The 21,595-nt window shown below is 37.1% G+C and overlaps 1 protein-coding gene across 2 annotated transcripts in view; it reads left to right on the top strand.

Annotated features, from left to right (window-relative positions):
* LOC121388033 (leucine-rich repeat and coiled-coil domain-containing protein 1-like) overlaps positions 1-21,595 on the top strand; it is a 378,090-nt gene that overhangs the window by 280,713 nt on the left and 75,782 nt on the right. The gene's annotated exons all lie outside the window — the stretch shown is intronic.

Here is a 21,595-nt window from a genome sequence, read left to right as displayed (position 1 = left end):
TGGTCCTTAACCATATGTCTGACGCCATATAACCGTAAATAAAATGTGTTGAGTGCATCGTTAAATAAAACATTTCTTTTTTTTCTCTTACTGTAAAATCACTTTTATTTGTGGTGGTCTAATTTTCTTGTGATTCAAGGACTAGAACAGCATATGAATAGAATAGAATAGAATAGAATAGAATTTTAACGACACCCCAGCATGAAAAATACATCGGCTGTTGGGTATCAAACTATGATAAATGCAAACAACTAAAGAACCGTCAATGAATGTAAGAACATAACGAAAATGTAATACATCATATACTCTTCAAAAGAAGAAACGCAAAACCACATTGTCGTAACATTTGGAGAATTGATTTAATTATTGAATGGTGAGTCCGATAATTACCAAATGTTGCAGGATTGTTCACAATTCACTCTAGTCCATTGTGAGTAAGTGATAGGACACACCACCAAGGTCAAGATCATCTGGAGTCAATACCGGGTGTGGCCTCCGCGTGTGTTGACAACTGCCTGACACCGCCTGCCCATTGAAGCAACCAGAGTACGGATGACGTCCCGGGGGATGGTGGCCCACTCGGCCTGCAAGGCTGCTGCCAGCTCGGGCAGGGTCTGGGGCTGTGGTTGTCGCTATCGGAGGCGTCGGTCCAACTCGTCCCATAGATGCTCAATTGGGTTCAAATCTGGTGATATCGATGGCCAAGGAAGGACATTAATGTTGTTGTTCTGTAGGAAAGCCGTTGTAAGACGTGCTGTGTGAGGCCTGGCGTTGTCATGTTGGAACACTGCGTTGGCGTTGGCCATAACTGGAACGATGTGTGGCCGGAGGATCTGGTCAATGTAGCCCTGTGCATTCAGGTTGCCCTGCACGTGGACCAGGTCAGTTCTGCCAGTGTGTGAGATGGCTGCCCACACCATGACACTACCCCCGCCGAATCTGTCCACTTCCTGCACGCAGTTTGCCGCATAACGTTCACCACGACGCCTATACACGCGACATCTTCCATCATGACGTCGGAGCAGAAATCGGGACTCGTCACTGAACCACACCTGTCTCCATCGCAGTTGAGGCCATTGTCGATGAATCTGGCACCACTGCAGTCGGAGTCGACGGTGTTGTGGTGTTAAGATGACACCTCGAACTGGACGTCTGGCACGAATTCCTACCTCACGTAGGCGGTTCCGTACGGTCTGGTCGGATATCCTGCGCAAACCTGCCCGGGGGTAGTGACCCGTGGTCGACCGGATCTAGGGAGGTCACGTGTTGATCCATGTTGCTGGTAACGGTCCCACAGTCTGGAGATGGTGCTTGGGGACACATGGAATGCCCTGGCAACGGCCGTTCTGGATTCGCCTGCGTCTAGTCGGCCAATGGCATTGTTTCTCTGCGGTTCACTGAGACGTGGCATGTCCTAGATTGTCAACTGTCGACCAGATACAGAGGCCAGGCAAGCGAACACCCTGCACTTTTATACTGTCGGTGTTCATGTTGCACGTGCAGACAACGCACATGCAGTGGTGACATGGTTTGCACGTGGCTGCGTTTTTGCGAATATTCACATTTTGGAACTTTATTGTACAGTAGCTGCGTTTTATCGAATGTAACCGTGGGAATGTGTTTGGGACATGCAATGACCTTATATTCACAAAGCATGAACCGGTAGGAAACATAAAATCGGAGTTATAACCCATTTGTACCCTTTTGCGTTTCTTTTTTTGAAGAGTATATATGTATATATACCTATAATACAAATTTATACAACCTTTTCGATCCACCCAATGAAATGTGCATTTTAGCAAAACCGTGAAAAGTTAAACACATGGAAATAGATGTTTTCACAGTAGTAGACTCACTGATGTTTTATTTGTTATTTTTCATTTGTGTCCCAACCAGTGTTATTCGACTGTTGTCGTGTGTGCTGCTCTATCCGTGGAAAAGTGCACATAAAAGAACTCGTGCCTTTAATTGAAAAATGTAGCCGGTTCGCTCAAAGACTTTGTGTTGGAAATTACCAAATGTTTGATAGCTGATGATTAATAAATCAATGTGCTTAATTAAGCAAAACAAACTTTAAATTTAACTGTCCTACAAATACAGTTGAATCTCGTTGGCTTGAACCCCGTCGGTGCTCGAGAAAGTGTTCGACCCATTGGGTAGTTCGACCTAACCATCTGGTCAATAACGTGTAAGTGTAACTCGGGACTTCGTTTTTGGTTCGAGTGTTGCGGTGTATTCGACTCTTCCGAGTTGGACCTGAAGAAATTCTACTGTATATTGATAGTCGAATGTGTTATGTATCTTATAGAATTTTTACATGTAGATGGTGTCGTTAATGCTTAATAAGATTTTGTTGTCAAGAACGAAGTACCATTCTATAATTGTATTGATAGTTGAATGTGTATCTTATGTTTGAATAGCATACAATTGATAAAAAAATATTAGTTGGTTTTCTTTTTGCTTAGTAAGATTTATCAAGACAGACGTACCATTCTGTAATTATATTGATAGTTGAATGTGTGTCTTATGTAGACAATAACTTAAGAGTTACGAGGAATTACAGATTATCTGACCCTCATGAAATTAATGTTGTCAGTCACAAGCTTTAGCAAGTGACTGACAACATTAATTTCACGAGGGACAGATAATCCGTAATTCTGAGTATCGAGTGGGTTATTGTATTTATTACCCATAGTGTAAATAGTTTAGAAACTTAAACTTTAAACTTCTTACATGACACAAACTACATAATATACAAGATGTGAAAGTCTGAGAAAACATCACAAATGAAAAGCAATGATGTCAAAAGCTATCTTTAGGTACACAAATCAAATGTAAGCATGAGAGCTAGGTCACATTCGTAATGGACTGATGTTTCTAGTGGGAAGTGAATGAACTACAAAGAAATTAGTTTACAGCATGTTTAATTGTTAACAAGAACAAATTGCTTAAACGATTTCAACAAAAACTGAACTGTCTGTAAAATCTCATCAACGAGAGACTTGACGGTCGAGGAAACCGATGACGTCACCAAACTAACGTCATGACGTCAGCGGGGAAACATAGCTTCTATCTTTCCCGAGAGAAAGATAGAAAATATATTCACCCGCATCTCACTGGGTAATAATTAAATTTGAATAGCACACAGTTGATCAAAAGTACATGTATTAGTTGGTCTTGTTTTTGCTTAGTAACATTTCTGTCAAGACTTGACGTACCATTCTTTACTTTGTTGACATGCAGTAACCTGACCGACTGCTCGCGACTTTTTTGTTATCTGTAAAATAATTTGCTTCAGTCTCCAATGATCTCTCATTAATACAGATATGTTTAATGCAGCTCACCATTAATCACTGTTTGGTATGAAATGACACACAGACTTTAAACAAGGCTAATGTTACTCTGATCTTTGTATCAGCGTTGCGTTCATTAATCACGATTGAAGATGTTTTTCTCCATATTCGAATTAGCCTTGATTTCGGCAAATACACATGTAGATCGCGTTACAGGGAAGTAAAGGATATACAACCGGATCTTAATTTGGCAAATATGTCTTATTACAAAAAAAAGGATACGAATAAAATACAAATTGGTCATGAATTTGACAAATATTTCTTATTATAGAAAAAAAAGGATACAAATCAAATACAAATTGATCTTAAATTTTGCATGTATTTTATGTTGTAATAAAAAAAAAAAAAGGATATAGGTTGGTATTGTTTTGGCAAATATTTCATGATATAGAAATATTTAAATGATTCCAATTGGTTTTAAACTTGGCAAATAGATCATTTTACAGGAAAGTAAAGGATACTCATCATTTGGAAATTATTTCTTATTACAGAAAAAAGGATACAAATCAAATACGATTTGATCATGAATTTGGTGAATATTTTATGTTATAGGAATGAAATAAATTATTCAAATTTGGTCTTGAAATTGACAAATACTTAATGTTGTAAGAATTAAATAAAGCACAAAAACTGGTATTGAACTTGACAGATATTTCAGGTTACAGGAAAATAGTGGATTAAAATTGATTATTGAATTTGGGGCGGGACACAGCCCAGTAGTGATGCACAGTCGGTCTAGGATCGATCCTCGTCAGTGGGCCCATTGAGCTATTTTTCGCTCCAGCCAGTGCATATCAAAGGCCGTGGTATGTGCTATCTTGTCTGGAAGACTAAAATAGTTTTTTGCAACAAAAAATTCAACAAACTACTGTTGGTATTAATTTGTTTTACGGTGTTATTAGATTGAAAATGTAAAACAATCTGGTCTGATATTGTCTGCAGTAAAGTGATATGATTAGTTTAATAAACATTACATATCAAATACTTGGACAGATTATATACTGAACTATCTTTTGCCAGGATCTATAGTGGTAATCTCATAGTGGTAATATAAGCCAGCAAATACATAATACATAGAGCTATTTGTTTTAAACATAAGAGATTTGTCACAAGTGGTTTTTTAATATGTAAAGTATCGACCAACTCTATGTTAATCGGTATTTGTCAAGTCTCCTTTGCTGCTAATCAAAAAGAGTAGCCCATGAAGTGGCGACAGCGGATTTCCTCTCTCAATATCTGTGTGGTCCTTAACCATATGTCTGACACCATATAACTGTAAATAAAATGTGTTGAGTGCATCGTTAAATAAAACATTTCCTTCCTTATTTGTCAAGGCTGTGCTGAGACAAATGCCAATTAACAAGATGAAGTTGATATTTTACATATTAAACAAACATGAGTAGCTAATTCTGCTTATCACATAACACTTCTAAAATAACATTTTAATTTGATATTTAATCAATCACAGTTCTAAAGTCGCGTTTATCGGTAATATAATGTCATCATGATTGGCACAAAATTTAATGTAGTTTGACCTCACACACTTGAACTAAATGTGATTAAAATGTTAGGTGTGTATTAGTCTTGTTCATTGGCTTGTGGGGGCTGGACGTAGCCCAGTGGTAAAGCTCTCGCTTGATATACAGTTGGTTTGGGATCGATCCCGGTCAGTAGACCCATTGGATTATTTCTCATTCCAGCCAGTGCACCATGATTGGTTTATCAAAGGCCGTGGTATGTGCTATCCTGTCTGTGGGATGGTGCATATAAAAGATCCCTTGCTACGAATGGAAAAATATAGCGGGTTTCCTTTCTAAGACTATATTTCAAAGTTACTAAATGTTTGACATCCAATAGCCGATGATTAATAAATCAATGTGCTCTAGTGGTGTCGGTAAACAAAACAAACTTCATTGGCTTGTGAATAAATGACCATTGACAGTAATAGGTATATTTAGGGGACAACATCACAGTGTTTCATTATTTAAGTATAAGGATTAACCACAAAATTTGTTTTGGGGGGGGGGGGGGGGGGGATGAGACAAAGTCCAGTCCCAAAATCCAAACATTTTGTAGTAAATCCTTATAGTTAACAACGAAACAGTGATATTTTCTGTTTTAATGCTCACCTATCAGGAATATCTGTAAGCAATGTTATTGTGTTTTTATTAAAGGAATCCCACAAATCTTAAAAACCTAATTATCTATTCTCCTTACTTAAATATTCAATGAAAATGCTTGTACAGGTACTACGACAAGTCACATGATCAAATTGAAAGCAGCGATCAATCACTCCCGGACCTTATTTCGTATGGGTGGGTGGGTGTTCACTGCATGCCAACAAAGTATAAAAGATTACAATGGAACAAAATAATAATAAAATAATAACAATGACAATTTTCATCTGAAGTTAGTAATTATTTTTTTATTATTATTTATATCAATGTTTAAATATAACGGAAGAAGGGGAATTTGTATACTAATGAAAACACCACATGTGAGGCTAGGTGACAGCATATCGGACACGTTCACAGAATTTTGTCATCATGGTAAATCCTGGTTGCCCATGACAGCGAACATAAATCATTCGATTTACCACAAATAATTAACCAATAGTGAAAAAGCTTATATACCAGTTGTATTAGAATGAATGGTTTAATTAACATACCAAAATATCAAATGTGCTTATGTCAAGGATATTATGGGTAAGTTGTAGAATTAAAAAAAAATATATATATTTGTTACCAGTGCAGTATGAAGAAACATTTAAGGGAAAGAAAAAGGCAGACATATTGGATTGATGATATGATGAACAAAAGTTTGTTTTGTTTAACGACACCATTAGAGCACATTTATTTATTAATCATCGGCTGTTGGATGTCAAACATTTGATAATTTTGACATAAAGTCTTAGAGAGGAAACCCACTACATTTTTCCATTAGTAGCAAGGAATCTTTTATATGCACCATCCCACAGACAGGATAGCACATAACACAGCCTTTGATATACCAGTCGTGGTTCACTGGCAGGAGTGAGAAATAGTCCAGTGGGCTCACCGACGGACATTGATCCCAGACTGACCACACATCAAGCGAGCGCTTTACCACTGTGCTACGTCCCACTTCAAGAGTAATTGCATGAAATGCAGATTTCATTATGTAATAGATCGCCTGCAGATCCGATTACAGAATGTATCATATGCTTATCTGACTGCCTGTTTCACTTGAGTTACGTCTTGTCAGAGACGGATTGTGTAATGGTGTAAACTAACGCCACTGATTGAGCTGAATCGAATAAACTCAGAATTTTTAGTGACATATTTCAGTCATGCTCCTAGATCATGACAGTTAACGTACACATGTATATTGGTTTAATGATATGATGAAACACATTATAAACGAGAGTAATTTTAGTGTCCAACATTTGGTTATTGTAATGCTTGGTCTGGTTTCACCAAGTAGACTTCTACTAAATGACAGCAAAGGATCTCATAATATACTCTTTCCTAAATTAAAAAAACAAAAACCCTCAAGCAAAATAAACAGTATTATCAACTTGATATCATTTTTAATTAAGTATTGTCTGTTATTTCGTTTACGTTCATCGGAGTATGAATAAAACAAAAACATCCACAAACTGTGTGAATCGGTGAAGCCGTTCACACACAAGTTTGTGGATGATTTTTTTTTTTTTTCATACCCAGATGAACGTAAATAAAATAATGGACAATACTTATAATTAAATTTGAAACATTCTTACTAAAAGTTCATATTTTATTTTGAATTATTATTTTTGGTTCTAATCAATAGCGCTTACTACGATAAAGTTCCAATATAAAGTGATGTCATAATGTATGATGTTCTCTGACAAAGTTATATTTACGTTCATTGAGAAATCAATATACAATGTATTTGCATTGCTCCAATTGGACCAATGGGATGACGTTAAATCCTAATAAATCTAACAGAAATTTAATTAGATAAATGTGTGTTCTTGTTCAATTTATGGAGGTTTTTTTTTTTTGTCACAGGAATGTGTGTATATATAATTGATATTATTAAAATAAGTTGATAGATAGTTGGAAAGACAATTTTTGAGAAAACAAACCATAAGTTGTTTAATTTTTTGTGGGGAGTGTGTATATATATATAATGAAGATAACATTGAAACATGTAAAAGGATCATTATTTCTTTAAATTGTTTTTTAAAATACATATATACTGTACACTTGTTTTCTTTTATCATTTTTATTTATATATATATATTGTATATTACCTTTTCTTCCTTCTATTTCACCTCTTTGTTAGTAAATTTGGAACAGTTATAATCACGTTTTATTTTATTGCTTTTAATATAATCATCTTGTAAACTGTTAGGAGAGGCCTTAAAATATAGGCTAACACCTGTTGGCCAATTCCCAGACCACTACAGTACTGTTTTTGTACGGCAGTAAATCTTGTTTAAACCATATAGACAGGACAGTACATTGATGTACTGGTTGGAATGGGATAAAAAGCTGATGGTTCCACCAAGAGGGATTGATCCTGTGATTCATCACACAGTACATGAGCGTTTAGTTACATGCCACTTGGTGACAGAAGAAACAGATTATGGAAATTAACAACTGAGTTACATCTTACTTGGTGACAGAAGAAACAGATTATGGAAATTAACAACTGAGTTACATCCCACTTGGTGACTGTAGAAACAGATTATGGAAATTAACAACTGAGTTACATCCCACTTGGTGACTGTAGAAACAGATTATGGAAATTAACAACTGAGTTACATGCCACTTGGTGACAGAAGAAACAGATTATGGAAATTAACAACTGAGTTACATCTCACTTGGTGACAGAAGAAACAGATTATGGAAATTAACAACTGAGTTACATCCCACTTGGTGACTGTAGAAACAGATTATGGAAATTAACAAATGAGTTACATCCCACTTGGTGACAGAAGAAACAGATTATGGAAATTAACAACTGAGTTACATCCCACTTGGTGACTGTAGAAACAGATTATGGAAATTAAAAACTGAGTTACATCCCACTTGGTGACAGAAGAAACAGATTATGGAAATTAACAACTGAGTTACATCCCACTTGGTGACAGAAGAAACAGATTATGGAAATTAACAACTGAGTTACATCCCACTTGGTGACTGTAGAAACAGATTATGGAAATTAACAACTGAGTTACATCCCACTTGGTGACTGTAGAAACAGATTATGGAAATTAACAACTGAGTTACATCCCACTTGGTGACTGTAGAAACAGATTATGGAAATTAAAAACTGAGTTACATCCCACTTGGTGACAGAAGAAACAGATTATGGAAATTAATAACTGAGTTACATCCCACTTGGTGACAGAAGAAACAGATTATGGAAATTAACAACTGAGTTACATCCCACTTGGTGACTGTAGAAACAGATTATGGAAATTAACAACTGAGTTACATCCCACTTGGTGACTGTAGAAACAGATTATGGAAATTAACAACTGAGTTACATACCACTTGGTGACAGAAGAAACAGATTATGGAAATTAACAACTCAGTTACATCCCACTTGGTGACTGTAGAAACAGATTATGGAAATTAACAATTGAGTTACATCTCACTTGGTGACAGAAGAAACAGATTATGGAAATTAACAACTGAGTTACATCCCACTTGGTGACTGTAGAAACAGATTATGGAAATTAACAACTGAGTTACATCCTACTTGGTGACAGAAGAAACAGATTATGGAAATTAACAACTGAGTTGCATCTCACTTGGTGACAGAAGAAACAGATTATGGAAATTAACAACTGAGTTACATCCCACTTGGTGACTGTAGAAACAGATTATGGAAATTAACAACTGAGTTACATCCCACTTGGTGACAGAAGAAACAGATTATGGAAATTAACAACTGAGTTACATCCCACTTGGTGACAGAAGAAACAGATTATGGAAACTTTAAGCCAGCATTTATGGAGACATAAACCACTGTTATTTTTCATGTTAAAGCTTGCTTCTCTTGTTTAATGACACCACTAGAGCACATTGATTAATTGATCATCGACTGTTGGATGACAGGTATTTGCAGTGATTCTGCCAGAAAGAAATGTTTGGGTATGGCACTATGGAATTGAATGCAACCACAGTCAATAAGGGGTATGGGGGGCCTCCCTCAGAAAGATGCTGGGTTAAGTTTAGGGTTAGGGTTAAGAAAATCATGCAGTAATAATAAGAGTAATTAATTTTGTCAAAAAGTTAACTAAAAAAAAAAATTGCAAAAATATTTGGGTATGGCGCCATACCCGTTTTACCTTCTGGAAGAAACCCTGATTTGGTAATACAGACCCGTGGTCTTAAGAAAAAACCAACTACATTTTTTCCATTTGCAGAAATCTTTCATATGCACTTTGCTAAGACAGGACAGCACATATCACAGTCTTTGATTTACCAATTGTGGGGGCACTGGCTGGGACAGGCGTAATAATTTTCAAAGTCCATGCATACCCTAAACACTTCTCCACAAATCTAACACTGATTACTGAGCAGACAGTATTTCATAATTCTGAGTAGGTGTTAGAAACCCGAACTTCTAAACCATAGGCACTTCATTTAAATAATATACGTTTTATTTTTTATTTAGGAATACTAATCGGTCTGACAGAAACATACACCTCCTCTAGGTTAACTGTCATAATCTAGAGGCATGACCCAAATATACCACTAGAATTCTGAGTTTATTCAACTGGATCAGTAGTGTTAGATTACATCATTCCACAATCTGTCAGTGACAAGCTGTAACTCGTGTGAAACAGGCAGGCAGATAAGCATACGATACATTCTGTAATCGGATCTGCAGGTGATCTATTACATAATGAAATCTGCATTTCATACAATTACTCTTGAGGAGGGACGTAGCACAGTGGTAAAGCGCTCGCCTGATGCACGGTCAGTCTGGGATCGATCCCCGTTGGTGGGCCCATTGGGCTATTTGTCATTCTAGCCAGTGCACCATGGCTGGTATATCAAAGTCTGTGGTATGTGCTATTATGTCTGTGGAATGGTGCATGTAAAAGATTCCTTGCTACTAATGGATAAATGTAGCAGGTTTCCTCTCTAAGACTTTATGTCAAAATTACCAAATTTTGTGTATAGTGTTAACAAGTACTGTTACAGATCAAGTTTGACTTTCATGGCCATTTACCAATTTGTGACAAGAGTTATGGCCCTTGAACTTAGAAGATACCAAAAAAACTTTCCGGACTTGTTTTTTGCAATGCCTCAAAATATCAAGCTAAGATTTTGTGTATAGCTTTATCATGTTCTGTTACAGATCAAGTTTGACTTTCATGGCAATTTACCCATTTTTAACACACAGTTATGGCCCACCGGCAGGGATCCATCCTAGACAGACCACGCATCAAGACATTGGCTTATGTCCCTTCCCACGTTACATCAAAGACAAGGGTATATTCTACCCTGTCTGTGGAATAAGTTGATATAAAAGATATGTTGCTCCTTCAAATTTTTTTTAAAAAATCCTGTGTTAATTTGGCAGCAAATGTCAAAATAACAGTTTGTTAGAATGATTTCAAGGTGATGTTATTGAAAATCTAGTCTGAAATACACTAATCAATTACAGTGGGCTTATGTCACAGACCCTATATTTTTGGTCTCTGACCGAAAATGTAGACTTTTATCTAGTCATCATATCCTGCCAGTGTACATGTATATAGGATTGCAGGATAAATGGATGTTTGTGTTGCGCCGATCATTTTAAAAACTATTTCTTCAATGTAGAGCTTTTCTGCTTTATGCAGCTCACATGAACCTGTAGCAGTCTGAATTGCTAGTAAGTGATTTTTCCATTTCGGGGTTAATGTACATGTACTTTCCTCCACGCGGAACAAGAGCTCCATAGTATAAAATATCTCGCCTGATTTACTTAACAAATTGAAAAGAAGTGTTCAAGTCAGGATCATTGTATTCTGCCAAAAAACCTTTAACCTGGATCTTGACTAAAGGGGCGATGTCACTGGGTGGTAGACACTCACATCATGATCAATACGTTTTACGCTTCACCAAGGCAGTGGGGGTTGGGGGGAGATAGCTCGATGAAGAAGAGAATTAATTGACGACCAGTTTTTTATTCACCCAGCAGTTGCAGGGCTGTAGCTAGGATTTGTTTTGGTGGGAGTAGGGGGGACAGATGAATACTTGGAATGAATGAGTATGGGAGGTGTAAGATATTAGGGGGTCCGAGGGCATGGCCCCCTGAAAATTTTGAAATCTAGAGGCTCTGAAATACCATTTTGCATCCATTTCAAGGAGGTTACATACTTAAAACGTCAATATCAATAACCAGTAAATTGTCTTTTTATTTTTACGAGATATTTGTTGTGGGGGTAACTATCCCCTTGCCTGCCACCCACTCCCACACACGGACCCATTTTTTTAATATGATCATCATTTCAAACCTCGCTGTGAAAAAATTGAAAGGAATGATTGATATCTCCCCTGACTTTTAGATTATGGGAATATGATAATGCTAAGCATTGCTATTTAATCCTTTTGTAGTAATATTTTTTAAAAGTTAATGTGCTAAGTGGAGCCAAAAATTACTCTGCTTGATCCAGTCTCAGGGGAGGGATGTGGAGCCAGAGGTATGCAGCTCCCATTAACCAGCGATGGCTGTCACTGACTGTTAGAAGCCAGACACTTGTATCAAGCAACCGGCCTCAGTGGTGTCGTGGTTAAGCTGTGGAGCCAGAGGTATACAGCTCCCATTAACTAGCAACAGCTGTCACTGAATGTCACAAGCCATACACTTGTATCAAGCAACCGGCCTCAGTGGTGTAGTGGTTAAGCTGTGGAGCCAAAGGTATGCAGCTCCCATTAACCAGTGATGGCTGTCACTGAATGTCACAAGCCATACTTGTATCAAGCAACCGGCCTCATTAGTGTCGTGGTTAAGCTGTGGAGCCAGAGGTATACAGCTCCCATTAACTAGCAACAGCTGTCACTGAATGTCGCAAGCCATACACTTGTATCAAGCAACCGGCCTCAGTGGTGTAGTGGTTAAGCTGTGGAGCCAAAGGTATGCAGCTCCCATTAACCAGTGATGGCTGTCACTGAATGTCACAAGCCATACTTGTATCAAGCAACCGGCCTCATTAGTGTCGTGGTTATGGAGCCAGAGGTATACAGCTCCCATTAACTAGCAACAGCTGTCACTGAATGTCGCAAGCCATACACTTGTATCAAGCAACCGGCCTCAGTGGTGTAGTGGTTAAGCTGTGGAGCCAAAGGTATGCAGCTCCCATTAACCAGTGATGGCTGTCACTGAATGTCACAAGCCATACTTGTATCAAGCAACCGGCCTCATTAGTGTCGTGGTTAAGCTGTGGAGCCAGAGGTATACAGCTCCCATTAACTAGCAACAGCTGTCACTGAATGTCACAAGCCATACACTTGTATCAAGCAACCGGCCTCAGTGGTGTAGTGGTTAAGCTGTGGAGCCAAAGGTATGCAGCTCCCATTAACCAGTGATGGCTGTCACTGAATGTCACAAGCCATACTTGTATCAAGCAACCGGCCTCATTAGTGTCGTGGTTAAGCTGTGGAGCCAGAGGTATACAGCTCCCATTAACTAGCAACAGCTGTCACTGAATGTCGCAAGCCATACACTTGTATCAAGCAACCGGCCTCAGTGGTGTAGGTTAAGCTGTGGAGCCAAAGGTATGCAGCTCCCATTAACCAGTGATGGCTGTCACTGAATGTCACAAGCCATACTTGTATCAAGCAACCGGCCTCATTAGTGTCGTGGTTAAGCTGTGGAGCCAGAGGTATACAGCTCCCATTAACTAGCAACAGCTGTCACTGAATGTCACAAGCCATACACTTGTATCAAGCAACCGGCCTCAGTGGTGTAGTGGTTAAGCTGTGGAGCCAAAGGTATGCAGCTCCCATTAACTAGCAACAGCTGTCACTGAATGTCGCAAGCCATACACTTGTATCAAGCAACCGGCCTCATTAGTGTCGTGGTTAAGCTGTGGAGCCAGAGGTATACAGCTCCCATTAACTAGCAACAGCTGTCACTGAATGTCACAAGCCATACACTTGTATCAAGCAACCGGCCTCAGTGGTGTAGTGGTTAAGCTGTGGAGCCAAAGGTATGCAGCTCCCATTAACCAGTGATGGCTGTCACTGAATGTCACAAGCCATACTTGTATCAAGCAACCGGCCTCATTAGTGTCGTGGTTAAGCTGTGGAGCCAAAGGTATGCAGCTCCCATTAACCAGTGATGGCTGTCACTGAATGTCACAAGCCATACTTGTATCAAGCAACCGGCCTCATTAGTGTCGTGGTTAAGCTGTGGAGCCAAAGGTATGCAGCTCCCATTAACTAGCAACAGCTGTCACTGAATGTCACAAGCCATACACTTGTATCAAGCAACCGGCCTCAGTGGTGTAGTGGTTAAGCTGTGGAGCCAAAGGTATGCAGCTCCCATTAACCAGTGATGGCTGTCACTGAATGTCGCAAGCCATACACTTGTATCAAGCAACCGGCCTCATTAGTGTCGTGGTTAAGCTGTGGAGCCAGAGGTATACAGCTCCCATTAACTAGCAACAGCTGTCACTGAATGTCACAAGCCATACACTTGTATCAAGCAACCGGCCTCAGTGGTGTAGTGGTTAAGCTGTGGAGCCAAAGGTATGCAGCTCCCATTAATCAGTGATGGCTGTCACTGAATGTCACAAGCCATACTTGTATCAAGCAACCGGCCTCATTAGTGTCGTGGTTAAGCTGTGGAGCCAAAGGTATGCAGCTCCCATTAACCAGTGATGGCTGTCACTGAATGTCACAAGCCATACTTGTATCAAGCAACCGGCCTCATTAGTGTCGTGGTTAAGCTGTGGAGCCAAAGGTATGCAGCTCCCATTAACTAGCAACAGCTGTCACTGAATGTCACAAGCCATACACTTGTATCAAGCAACCGGCCTCAGTGGTGTAGTGGTTAAGCTGTGGAGCCAAAGGTATGCAGCTCCCATTAACCAGTGATGGCTGTCACTGAATGTCACAAGCCATACTTGTATCAAGCAACCGGCCTCATTAGTGTCGTGGTTAAGCTGTGGAGCCAAAGGTATGCAGCTCCCATTAACCAGTGATGGCTGTCACTGAATGTCACAAGCCATACTTGTATCAAGCAACCGGCCTCATTAGTGTCGTGGTTAAGCTGTGGAGCCAAAGGTATGCAGCTCCCATTAACTAGCAACAGCTGTCACTGAATGTCGCAAGCCATACTTGTATCAAGCAACCGGCCTCAGTGGTGTCATGGTTAAACCATCAGACATACAGCTGGTAGGTACAGGGTTCGCAGCCCACTACTGGCTCCCACCCAGAGCGAGTTTTAATGACTCAATGGGTAGGTGCAAAACCACTACATATTCTTCTCTCTCATTAACCACAGACAGCCCAGGTAGTTGAGGTGTATGCCTAGGACAGCATGTTTGAACCATAACTGGATATAAGCACGAAAGTAAGGTGAAATGATAACAAGCAGAATTAGTGGATGGTATTATAAAGTTGTTGGTTTTTTGTTTAACGATACCATGAGTGCACATTGATTTATTAATCATTGGCTATTGGATGTCAAATATTTGTTAATTTTGGCATATAGTCTTAGAGAAGAAACCCGCTACACTTTTCCATTAGTAGCAATGGATCTTTTATGTGCACCTATGATAGCACATACCATGGCCTTTGATATACCAGTTGTGGTGCACTGACTGGGGTGAAAAATAGGATCAATTCCTGTCGGTTGGGCTATTTGTCGTTCCAGCCAATGCTCCACAATTAGTGTAACAAAGGCTGTCGTATGTACTATCCTGTCTGTGGGACGGTGTATATAAAAGATACCTTGCTGCTGATCGAAAAGAGTAGCCCACGAAGTGGCGACAGCGGGTTTCCTCTCTCAGTATCTGTGTGGTCCTTAACCATAGGTCTGACGCCATATAACCGTAAAAAAAAAATGTGTTGAGTGCGTCGTTAAATAAAACATTTCCTTCCTTGCTTCCACTCTAAAACTATATTGTCAAAATAACCAAATGTTTAACATCCAATAGCCAATGATTAATAAATCAATGTGCTCTAGTGGTGTCATTATACAAAAACAAACTTTAACTTTTATCTGATATATGTCTAATTACAAGTAAATCAGTCTGATGTAGTCTGCACACGGTAAATGTTTCATTGATCATATGTCAGGGTCCTAAGGTTCTATCTACATTTACATCGATCCAGTAAGACATTGATTTCCGATAATTACCCGATAGATTTCTGATGATCACCAGGGTTCATATGGGTCCTGGAAATCCTGGAATGTCAGGGAATTTGCAAATGTAATTTTCAGGCCTGGAAAATCATGGAACTTTGATAATTGTTTTTTTTTTGTTTTTTTTTAATTATACAAGATTAGAGGCAAAATTTACATTAAAACATTTTAATGTCATATTGATCACATAAAAATTGTAAACAAAAAAATAATAATGAAAAAGATAATGAAAAATGTCTTTAAAGGTAATGATCTTTTGTTGACAAAGTGTGTCAGCATGAACCCTGTATACTACGAGTGCATGGTCTTTAAAGGTAATGATCTTTTGTTGACAAAGTGTGTCAGCATGAACCCTGTATACTACGAGTGCATGGTCTTTATAGAGATCATCTTTCTAACTGTACAGATCCATTTGAGAGATTTTGGATTGGGTGGGGGTGGGACGTATAATAACTTGACAATTATTAAATACTAAATTGGAAATCCTTAAGTCAGTTATGAAGCCCCAAGTTGTGCACATGCTGCCATGTTAGGCTTCTAGAATTAATATTATTACATTGCCTGTTGTGCAATCCTTTTGATTTTATTCTGATCAATAAAATATCTAAAAACAAATTTTAAATGTTGTTACGTTTAGATGATTTCTTGGACATTTTTAAATCAGTTTTTATATTCCGCTGAAAAAGGGTCTTGTGCACCAAATAAAGTAGTGCCACAAAACCAGCTGCAAAGTTTGTAGATGGTTGAAATTTAAAAAAAATGATGACATCAACATTTTTTATGAAAATCATATCATAATGTTATGGCCAAACAAAATAAATTTCTGGTCTCTGTTTATCATCTGTTTATTACAGTTCACTGTGATAACAATGTGTTGGATACAAGCCATCATCTGTTTATTACAGTTCACAGTGATAACAATGTGTTGGATACAAGCCATCATCTGTTTATTACAGTTCACAGTGATAACAATGTGTTGGATATAAGCCATCATCTGTTTATTACAGTTCACAGTGATAACAATGTGTTGGATACAAGCCATCATCTGTTTATTACAGTTCACTGTGATAACAATGTGTTGGATACAAGCCATCATCTGTTTATTACAGTTCACTGTGATAACAATGTGTTGGATACAAGCCATCATCGCCATCATCTGTTTATGACAGTTCACAGTGGTAACAATGTGTTGGATACAAGCCATCATCTGTTTATGACAGTTCACAGTGGTAACAATGTGTTGGATACAAGCCATCATCTGTTTATGACAGTTCACAGTGGTAACAATGTATTGGATAGAAGCCATCATCTGTTTATGACAGTTCACCGTGATAACAGTGTGTTGGATACAAGCCATCATCTGTTTATGACAGTTCACCGTGATAACAGTGTGTTAGATACAAGTCATCATCTGTTTATTACAGTTCACCGTGATAACAGTGTGTTAGGTAAAAGCCATCATCTGTTTATTACAGTTCACTGTGATAACAAAGTGTTAGATACAAGCCATCATCTGTTTATTACAGTTCACCGTGATAACAGTGTGTTAGATAAAAGCCATCATCTGTTTATTACAGTTCACCGTGATAACAGTGTGTTAGATACAAGCCATCATCTGTTTATTACAGTTCACCGTGATAACAGTGTGTTAGATACAAGCCATCATCTGTTTATTACAGTTCACCGTGATAACAAAGTGTTAGATACAAGCCATCATCTGTTTATTACAGTTCACCGTGATAACAATGTGTTAGATACAAACCATCATCTGTTTATTACAGTTCACCGTGATAACAAAGTGTTAGATACAAGCCATCATCTGTTTATTACAGTTCACCATGATAACAAAGTGTTAGATCCAAGCCATCATCTGTTTATTACAGTTCACCGTGATAACAAAGTGTTAGATACAAGCCACTACCTGTTTATTACAGTTCACTGTGATAACGATGTATTTGTTTGACATCTAATAGCCTATGATATTTCATTAATTAATGTGCTCTAGTGGTGTCATTGAACAAAACAAACTTTAACTTTGTTTAGCATATCTCTAGGAAAGTGCATATAAAAGATCCCTTGCTTCTCTATCAATACACAAATAGCCTGACATTCTACACCAAATTTTAAAATAATCATATATTAGACCAATAACCATTGTTTTAAATGTGTTGAGATGTCATTGAACAAACATTCTGTTCCATTCCTAACATTGTTGTTTTAAATGTGTTGAGATGTCATTGAACAAACATTCTGTTCCATTCCTAACATTGTTGTTTTAAATGTGTTGAGATGTCATTGAACAAACATTCTGTTCCATTCCTAACATTGTTGATTTAAATGTGTTGAGATGTCATTGAACAAACATTCTGTTCCATTCCTAACATTGTTGATTTAAATGTGTTGAGATGTCATTGAACAAACATTCTGTTCCATTCCTAACATTGTTGATTTAAATGTGTTGAGATGTCATTGAACAAACATTCTGTTCCATTCCTAACATTGTTGATTTAAATGTGTTGAGATGTCATTGAACAAACATTCTGTTCCATTCCTAACATTGTTGATTTAAATGTGTTGAGATGTCATTGAACAAACATTCTGTTCCATTCCTAACATTGTTGATTTAAATGTGTTGAGATGTCATTGAACAAACATTCTGTTCCATTCCTAACATTGTTGATTTAAATTTGTAAAGGTTGTTTGTGGACTGGTATTATTACCCTCAGAAAATTTATAATTTTGTCATTTTAAATTTATTTTTTAATTCTCTGTTTAAAAAAGGAAGAAAACCCATTGTTGATGGGAATGTCTGGGAATTCTGCACCTGTTAGTGTGCATCTGGCATCGATTTGCAGATGTGTTCGTCAGTCTGTTGGATTTCCTTATCTGCATGATCGAACAACAAATGGACTTTATAAATTCTCTTCTGAATGAAAATAAGCTTAATTTTTGTTTTCAGATGTAGAAAGACACAAAAAAGAAAATCCAATATTCTCATTTCTTTTATGTTTCCATGTAAGTTGGCACAGAAATTATTCACAAAGTAAAACTAATTTAAAACATTCCTTGTTCAAGAATTAATGAGTGTGTAATATACTTACAGGTATAGTCAATTCTATTAGAATGGGTTATTGGAAACTAGCTAATATGAGTTTGTCAGGGATTTTCAGTTATCTATTTCCTTTATAGTTAAAATAATTACTGAGAATTGTCAGTAGTGTATATTCTGAGATGCCAATATATTTTTTAAAAGGGAAAACTAATTTGCCGTTATTAATCATCAATTTATTATATCAGTTTCATGATTTTGATATTATAAAAGAGAAGTTGTTTATGAGAGAGAAATCATTCATGTTTGTGAGAGAGATTTCATTCATGTTTATGAGAGAGAAATCATTCATGTTTGTAAGAGAAATTATTCAAGTTTATGTGAGAGAAATCATTCATGTTAGTAACAGAAATCATTCATGTTTATGTGAGAGAAATCATTCATGTTAGTAACAGAAATCATTCATGTTTATGTGAGAGAAATCATTCATGTTTATAAGAGAGAAATCATTCATGTTTATAAGAGGGAAATCATTCATGTTTATGAGAGAAATCATTTGTGTTTATGAGAGAAATTATTCATATTTATGAGAGAAATCATTCATTTATAAGAGAGAAATCATTCATGTTTATAAGAGAAATTCATGTTTATGAGAGAAATCATTCATGTTTATAAGAGAGAAATCATTCATGTTTATAAGAGGGAAATCATTCATGTTTATGAGAGAAATCATTCGTGTTTATGTGAGAGAAATCATTCATGTTTATGAAAGAAAACATTCATGTTTATGTGAGAAATCATTCATGTTTATATGAGAGAAATCATTCATGTTTATGAGAGAAATCATTCATCTTTACATAAGAAATCATTCATGTTTGAGAAATCATTTATGTTTATGAGAGGGAAATCATTCATGTTTATGTGAGAGAATTCATGTTTATAAGAGAAATCATTCATGTTTATCAGAGAGAAATCATTCATGTTTATAAGAGAGAAGTCATTCATGTTTATGTGATAGACACATCATTAATATTTATGAGAGAGAAATTATTGATGTTTCATTTGCAGCAATGGATCTTTTATGCATTTTCAAACACACATGATAGCACATGGTTTAAACAATATTTATTTCACAAAAGAAATGGATTGGCAAACAGGCCATTGGCCTATATTAATGCCTTTCTACACATGCTTTGTTACATACAATTTATAATATACACATACATCAGTTGACATGTTCTTCAGAGAATTAGAAACAATTACATAATTTGCATAAAGACAAGTCTAAATGACCATTAAATTAATATACTTGTCCATGCGTACACATACCCACGTACATAAATATACCCGATTTCCTAAGATTAACTTACATCAGTGATTCTCGCCCACAGTACAGCAGCCAAACTTGCAAGTGACAATGTGCTGTAGGATAAAAGGCTTTAAGAAATTAAAACGTGAAGCATTTTGACAATTCGAAAAAGTTATGAATAGATTCTGCTATTTAAATTAAGGTCCAGAGGGTAATCATTATTACCATATAGCACTGTATGGAGATCAAAACCACCATTATAAAAATGCATTGTTGTATGAATGTTATCATATAGAGGACAGACAAATAGGAAATGTAACATATCTTCATATGGGTGTCCACAACTATAAATGGAATTATCATAAATACATGTATGTCTTGTATATCTATGAGCGTTGAGGTAACTGCATTCTAAACGAAGTTCACAATGAATTATTTGATTTAAAGGAGAGGACAATTAAGGCACTGGTATGCATATTCAGCGATATATAATGCACATTATTGCTTAATATCAACACGTTTAATTGTATAGTTAATTAATAAAACTGTTAAATGTGATGGCTATTATATATAACGGGCGCAGCCATTTTGTACCATCTTAGTGAGTACGCCCTCTGGCGAGCTGGTGGTTACGTAATACTTAACGCGTGACGTCAGGAATGAGCCTTAGAACTATTATTTTTCAATGCAAAATAAAATACCATTGTCACAGTGACTACACAACAAGTCGAAACAATTAACAATGTTTTGCCCATGCATTAACCTACATACTGAAATGATACACAGAGTGTTTTCTTAGTTAATTGGTCTATGCTGTTAGTTGCTTCTACCTGTGATTCCTGATTGGCAGGTGTGTATTTGATTGGTAACCAGACGAGCCAATTGTGGAATATTACCTGCCGCCCCTAAAATGGTAATGGACATGGTTTATTACTGTAAATAGTTCTGTAAAACTATTGATTAAGTAGACTTTTCCATCTAAAACCACAGAACTGACCATGCAATTACGTAGTCCCAAAGAAAAGAAAATTATCACTTGGGTATTGTGGGTTGTCATTTTTGCTCCAACGTAGCATATCAATAGGCCTAATAGTGTACATTTTTCCTTTGAATTATTAAACAGAGAGAAATACTATAATCCCATTTTGTTCCGTTAATGCAACTTGAAATATATTTAGTTAAATAGTTTATTATATTATTACGTCATTTATGCTGTTTTACAAGAGAAGCGCCGTGTCGAAAATTACTGCTTTTGTTTACACTGTACATACAGGAGATGGTCAGGAGCTGACGTCACTTCGCCCCAAGCTATCCCACCGGACGTCACAAAAACGAAACAAAATTGCTGCCCCCAGTTAGCAGGAGTAATCATGGTTTTTTATTAACTCTAAAATTACGCGTTTTTCATTTGCTTAAAGTGTCAGTATGTGTTGGTGGTCCGGGTATGCATCTTTCCAACACATAAATCTCTAGTTTGAGTTGACCCTACCTTTAAGCGTGATCCGAATTCTAAAAATGTCTTATTTAACCCATTTATCT

This window comes from Gigantopelta aegis, chromosome 14 (genome assembly GCF_016097555.1).
Source record: "Gigantopelta aegis isolate Gae_Host chromosome 14, Gae_host_genome, whole genome shotgun sequence".
NCBI classification, from domain to species: Eukaryota; Metazoa; Mollusca; class Gastropoda; order Neomphalida; family Peltospiridae; genus Gigantopelta; species Gigantopelta aegis.
Note: the sequence above shows the minus strand (reverse complement) of the source record. Positions and strands in the feature narration are given on the sequence as shown.